The sequence below is a fragment of the Sceloporus undulatus genome, chromosome 3, assembly GCF_019175285.1.
Source record: "Sceloporus undulatus isolate JIND9_A2432 ecotype Alabama chromosome 3, SceUnd_v1.1, whole genome shotgun sequence".
Lineage (NCBI taxonomy): Eukaryota > Metazoa > Chordata > Lepidosauria > Squamata > Phrynosomatidae > Sceloporus > Sceloporus undulatus.
The window spans coordinates 228018217-228024799 of record NC_056524.1 but is presented as its reverse complement, the minus strand read 5'-3'; the positions used below and the strand labels follow the sequence as shown (position 1 = coordinate 228024799).

The 6583-nt window shown below is 39.1% G+C and overlaps 1 long non-coding RNA gene across 1 annotated transcript in view; it reads right to left on the bottom strand.

Moving 5' to 3' along the window:
- Positions 1-2376: 2376 nt before the first annotated feature.
- The window catches only part of LOC121927012, a 28954-nt gene continuing 24747 nt past the window's right edge, over positions 2377-6583 (bottom strand). Inside the window, exon 4 of the long non-coding RNA XR_006103124.1 lies at positions 2377-3049. This is a non-coding gene — a long non-coding RNA (uncharacterized LOC121927012). The remainder of the gene's footprint in view (positions 3050-6583) is intronic.

The following is a 6583-nucleotide window of genomic DNA, read 5'->3' as shown; positions in this document are numbered from 1 at the left end:
GTGCTAAGGTGTACACTGAATTATTATACAGTTGGCCCTCCTTATTCACAGATTTTTTATTCACAGATTCAAGCATCTATGGCCTGAAAATATCCCAAAACATATATTCCAAATTGCGAACCTTGATTTTTCATTTTACATAAGAGGCACCATTTTGCTCTGCCATTATATTTAATGGGACTTGAGAATCCACAGATTTTGTTATCCATAGGAGATCCTGGAACCAACTCCAGCAGATAACAAGGTCCCACTGTATTCTTCCACAACTACTTGCCAAAGGACAAGCTATTTATTGGCCCACCTTATCCAACTGACAGAATACAGTGTGGGGTAGTGGGGGGAAACCTGGGAAAGGGGAGAAAATTTCTAACCAGCTCTGAAGTGATCAGCAAAGCTCACACTGCACATAGGGCAGGTGAACTGAGTCACAATCCAACTTCACAGAAGCCTTGTGAGGGGGCAGCTCAGCTTTGTCACCTCTGATTCTGCCCTCAACGTGTACCTCAGCTCAGAACTCATCACCAAGCCACATTTAAACCTGGCCTCTAATCATGGAGATATCAAAGCACAGCATCAGGATGCATGTTGATCAATTCACATTACCTAGTGAGGTTATGGTGGCAAAAAGAAAGAAAGAAAGAAAGAAAGAAAGAAAGAAAGAAAGAAGATTCAGCCTTGTGAATACTTGGAAGTGCTTTGTAGGTAAGGATGCAGTTCTGAATCCTTGCTTTCCTATTTTTGAGACCTGGTTCATAGTTCATAACACATTTGTTTGGCATTCCCATACAATTTACCCTTTCTAGGTCTTTAATGTCTTTAGCAATTTCACTTCTACATATTTTTGTTTTATTTATTCTGATTGTCTAGCTACTTTTTTCCCCCTTAACAAATTACTAAAAAGGAGGGGAAATAATATAACTCCTATTTTTATTGCAAATTGGATATATTAACATTACAGATTCTGGAACATGTCGTGATAGTTGTGTTAAATGATCCAGACTGAATTATAGTACCTATAAACCCTACAGGAAAAAAAACCTGACATTTTTCAGTGACGGGGGAAAACCCATGAGACTTATGAAAAGTACAGCTTGTCCTTCAATCAGCTTACTTTTGTGAGCTGGTTCCAGAAGGTACTCTGTTTATATGACCTGAACAAGATGTCTTTAACAGGAGGAAAACAGGGTTTTAACCATAAACCCTGATACAGAATGTTATCAGATATCCTGCTAGTTAATTCGAAATGCCATGTGCTTGCATCTGCCAAATCATGTCGTTTATATTTCTCTGTTTTATTCACTACAGTTGAAGTCTGTGTACACATAATAACAACCGAGAAGCCTGAAGGCAGTAATGTAGGGTTATTATTGACCATTATACACCTGTTCATTTTTTGTGTCTTGTCATGGCCTCCATTTACCCTGATTTTTGCTTCTTGTAAACACAAAATGTCAAATTGATTCTTTCCAAAATAATGAAATAGAAATTTCCTTTTATGAGTCTTATTTAGTTCTCTAACATTCAACGAACCAATTTTAAGTTTCATTTTTCACTCCCTCTCTCCCCTCTAAGATTTCTTCTTCTGATTACAGTAGTTTTCTTCTTCTTCCTGATCTATATTACTTGTATCTGATCCTTCATCTCTTTCTAACGGATGTGCTTCTTCTAACTCCAGATGCATTGGGTCCCCCCCCCCCAGCATTCCTTTTACCTTCTTCTTTATCTCCTCTTTCTCCTGAATCCTTTTTTTTTTTGGGGGGGGGAGGAAATCTTTGGCTTTGTCTATACTGTCTATTCTATATGTCCTTTGTTTATATGTAACTGTCATGCCTTCTAGTTTTTCCCATCTATACCTTATGTCATTCCTTTGTAATATTTCTGTAAGGAATTTGTATTCTCGTTTTTTTGCAAAATTTGAGGGGACTTGTCTTTAAAATTTTCAGTCTCTTTTTCATCAATCATTAGAATGTGGGAGTAGCTTTGTTGACATATTCTATTTCTTATTCTAGCATTTGTGAAGCAGATGGCAATATCTCTTGGGATTTTCCTTTCCTTAGCTATTTTAGAGTGTATTCTAAAGATTTTTCTATCTGTAAATCTATCTTTCCCTCTGGCATATCTACATACTGTGCTAGTATTGGTATAATCCTTTCTAATAATTGCTCATCTTAATTTAATAGATCTCTATTTTTGCTGTCTTGTAGGAGGTTATTTTGATGTGCTATCTGTTGTTCTCTGATAATCCATTCTGTTCTATTTTCTAGCTCTTTTGTTTTAGTTGATAATTCTTCTACATCTGTCTTTATTCCTGTAATTTCACTGGTCAATTTATCTATCTTTTTAGATATTCCCTTCATTTCCTTCTGAAAATCTGCTCTTATTTCTTCTCTATTATCATTTAATTCCCCTCTCATCTCTTCCCTTATCTTTTACTTAAAGTCTTTTTTGAATTGTCTTAATTCTTGCAGTATTATGACATTTAAGTCTGTTTGTTTTGATTCTGTTAATCTTCCTCTAGAGCTAGTTACTCCTGTATTTAGCTGAGTGTGTGATCTAAGCTTTGTGCTAAATGCCATTTTCTTTTTATCCTTTTTACCTAATCTTTTATCTTTATCTCCTATTATTTTTTCCTCCTCTGCCTTGACGTTACTAGCCTATCTCTTTCTCTGCTGTTCTTCAGTATTCTCTGCCTCAAGCTACTTCTTCCTCTCCTGTCTCGGTGTCTGTCCTCCGTCTCCTTCTCAGCTGTTCTCCGGTGTCCTCTGCCTCAGGCTGCTGCCTCTCTCGCTCTTCAGCATCTGTCCTCCATCTCCTTCTCGGCTTTTCTCCATTGTTCTCTGCCTCAGGCTGCTGCCTCTCTCTCCCTTTGGCATCTGCCCTCCATCTCCTTCTCAGCTGTTCTCTGGTGTCTCTCTCACTTCTCCGGTGTCCTCTGCCTCTCTCTGCCTTCGGTGTCTGTCCTCCATTTCCTTCTCAGCTGTTCTCCGGTCTCTCTCTCACTTCTCCATTTAAACTGGCTTTGTAGGTTTCTGTAGTGCATCAAGTGAACCTTGAAAACACCAAATCCATTTATTTCCAACAGCGCTGCAAATGGTGCATATAAACTATAATGATTGCCTATAATATAATTCTTTGGACATCATAGGAGCACAGTCTTCCTGTCCCTTCCCAATCCTTCTTTCCTATATGACTAGTCCATGAGTATTGCTGTCACACAGAGATTCAATAACAGTTATTAATCCCTGGCAAGTATTCTCTATTATGGTCTACACTGTATACTTAGCTACATACTAGAGGTGTCAAGAAACCCTGTTAGTGAATTGTGAGGATGAGTAGTAGGACACTTGCTAGTGCATTGTAATGTGTGTTAGATAGTTTCAGTGTGCAACAGCACTCCCTAGCCAATCTTCTGATGAGTCTCATATGCAGTGGTCCTGATGTGTATTGTCACTTCACTGGCTTCCTTACATAGGAGCTTACTGCACAGGTCTTCAGGACCGTTTTCAGAACGGCCCGGCAGGAAACGGAACGAGTGGGGGACGGATTTTACCGCAAACACCAGTCCCTCATTTGTTCCATTCCCCCTCTCTTCTCTTCCCATTCCATTCCAGAGGGAATGCTTTTTGAGAACTGTTCTGAACAGTTCTCAAAAATTCCCCCCTCTGGAACGGATTGAGAACCGAAGAAAGGGGGAACGGAACGAATGAGGGACTGGTGTGTGCGGTAAAATCCTTCCCCCACTCGTTCTGCACTCGTTCCTTCTCCTTCCATTCCATTCTCAGAACAGACCAAGAGGAATAGTGCGGTAAGCTTCTTAGTAACATCATGGTAGCTCCTTGCTGAATATGGACATTGCAAAACTGCTCAGTTATGTCCGTCACTGACATAAGTCCACTTATATTGACATGAGTCCCTTACTAATTTCCAGCCATGGGTAAAAACATCTTTTAAAGTGTATGCTTTAAATTGTTTAAATGTTAATAGTATAAATCTATTTTAATATTGACATTTTGTAGATTTTTAACTATATTGTAATCATTTCAATAAGTAAGTCAGTATGAGTCCTCCTCAGAGTGGGAAGACAGGGTATAAATAAATAAAGACGAAGATTCTGCATCAAAAGACATGGCTATGATGATGGTGCTCCATTGCTGTAGCCACATCTCCCAATCTGACTTCTCAAAACTCATCTTAGAAGTCAGGCATCCACAGCAATCAAAATAGCTCTAAGATGCTGGAGAGTAGAGCACTGAAGGATGATACAGCCAGCCTCCTCTCACTGGCAAAGTGCAGTGAGTAAAACAGGGGTAGGCAACCTACGGCCTGTGGGCCGAATCCAGTCCGGTGAGGCCTTGGGACCGGCCCCAGCCCGGTCCTGCTGCCGATTGCCGCCGGGGCCTTTGGCCTCTCGCGCGAGGGGGCAAGGGGGAGCAATTGTCTGTAGAAGCCTCAGAAACATGCATTTATATTAACATTTTTAAAAAAATCAACAATTTTTTTCGCATGTCCTCCAGCTTTTATGAAAAACGCCCTCCATTTCAAAATTTTGTCCTACATTTGTCCCGGTTTATTTAATTATTTAATTTTTAAAAAAATATTTATTTATTTATTTTTTGCCTCCAGCCCCCCAGTTGTCTGAGGGACAGCAACCTGGCCCCCAGCTCAAAAAGGTTGCCTACCCCTGGAGTAAAACAACAGCAAGGACCCCTGCTGGGTTCTGTCACAATGTCTTCACACAGTGATCCTTACTGGTGGGAAGAGGATGGACATATCATTCAGTGTTCCACTCTCTGGCACCTCAGAACTCCTTTGGTTGGTGTATATGCCTGCATTCTAAAGTAGGTTTTTGGAAGCATTTGTGGGGAATGCAATGAGGCCATGACCGTAAATGTGAACTGCAATATTGAAGATATTCTAACTTTGGCATAGCACATTGTAAATACTGAACAGGTTTCCAACCAAAGTCAATAACAAATAATAATCTGACTCTGCAAAAGTAATGTCACTTTTTGTAATTGTGCTCTCTATGGCATTTTTATTCAGTCATTTTTCCAGTCCATTTGGAATTGTTTTGACTCTTGCAATTCGTATCAGTAGTAGTATTTCATTTACTTCCTGCCTTTCTTCCAAAACTATATCTGAAGCTAGCTTGCAAAAATTAAAGCAAATAGATGACAAGACATGCAAAAATATAAGTAAAAACGTACAAAAATGTTTGTAAAATGCAAATTAAACTATCCACAGAATTAAAACAATTTTTAAAACATTGAATTAAAGTCAGAAGAAACCACAGTGCTAAAAGCCCTTATGTTCTACTTCTACAAGCCTCTTGAAATGCAAAGGGTTTCACTTGCTGATGGAAGGACAGCAAGGAGGGAGCCACTCTGGCCCCTTTAAGGAGGCAGTTCCAAAGCCTGGAGCAGCCACTGAGAAGTTCATCTGGAGACACTAGCCCTATTTAGGTGTTTGGGATAAGGAGAAGTTTTAGCCCTTCTGTTATTTCTCTTTTCTTGAGAGGCTAAAAATGGGGCTTTTCCACTTGTGTAACCTTCCACCACACAATCCAGAAACTGGGGGGTGGGAAACACCTCAAGATATCTAATCATACATAGAGGATACAGAGCTCTTCAGATTATGTCTGCACCTGGAGAGTGACTAGGACTACCCTGCTTCTTTTTTGAACATGTTCAGGGTTCCCTTATCTTGAATGACTGAATATAGTTGCTTCTGCTCTACCAACACCTGAACTTTCTCCAAGCCTGGAGTGAAGGACTGCTGAGATATTTGCAAGCTTTGCAAACAGAGGAAGGACTGGTGATTTCTCACTTTATAACAGCTGCACAGGCTCATTTCCTCTTTTTGTGTTTTTTTTTTTTAAATTTCATATGACACATATGAAATAACACATCAGGATTAACGAATCTTGAACAACATGTTTGTTTGTTTGTTTGTTTTTTAAAAAAAACATTTTGTTTTACTTAATAATGCACATACGACCCAGAATTAAGGACACTTTTACTACACTCTTATGCAGTTACTGTTAGACAAGGAGGAGGCAGCACTTTATAACTAAAATGTATATACTGGAAGAAAAAAAAACCACCTTTTCCATAATTTTCACAAATCCCCTTTTAAATATTGACTTGAGGCTATGAGGGGTTCATAATAGACTTGTTCATAAATGTAGTTATATATTCTCTACAGTACAGTACACAAGAACAAAAATGTATCTTATTGACTTTTGATCATAACAAAGAAGCAAACATTGATATTGATCTCTTACTGAGCATTGTGGAGAAACAGTGGATAGAAACAGATTTCAGCAAATATACATCAGGGAAATAAGTATGCTGGTGAGCTTCACAGACCACCATCTACATATTGGTTGGCACACACACACAAAGAGACACAAATTCACACGTGTTGTTCTATAGTAAAGTTAGGATGGCCTTCCAAACACCATTTCTATAAAAAATGTTTGTGAGTAGAACAGTGGTTACTGAACATTTGATGCAGAGGCACATTTAACCACTGTAACAAGTGTTTGCAATGGCAGGACGTTTATTGGCTGAAGCGTTTTCGT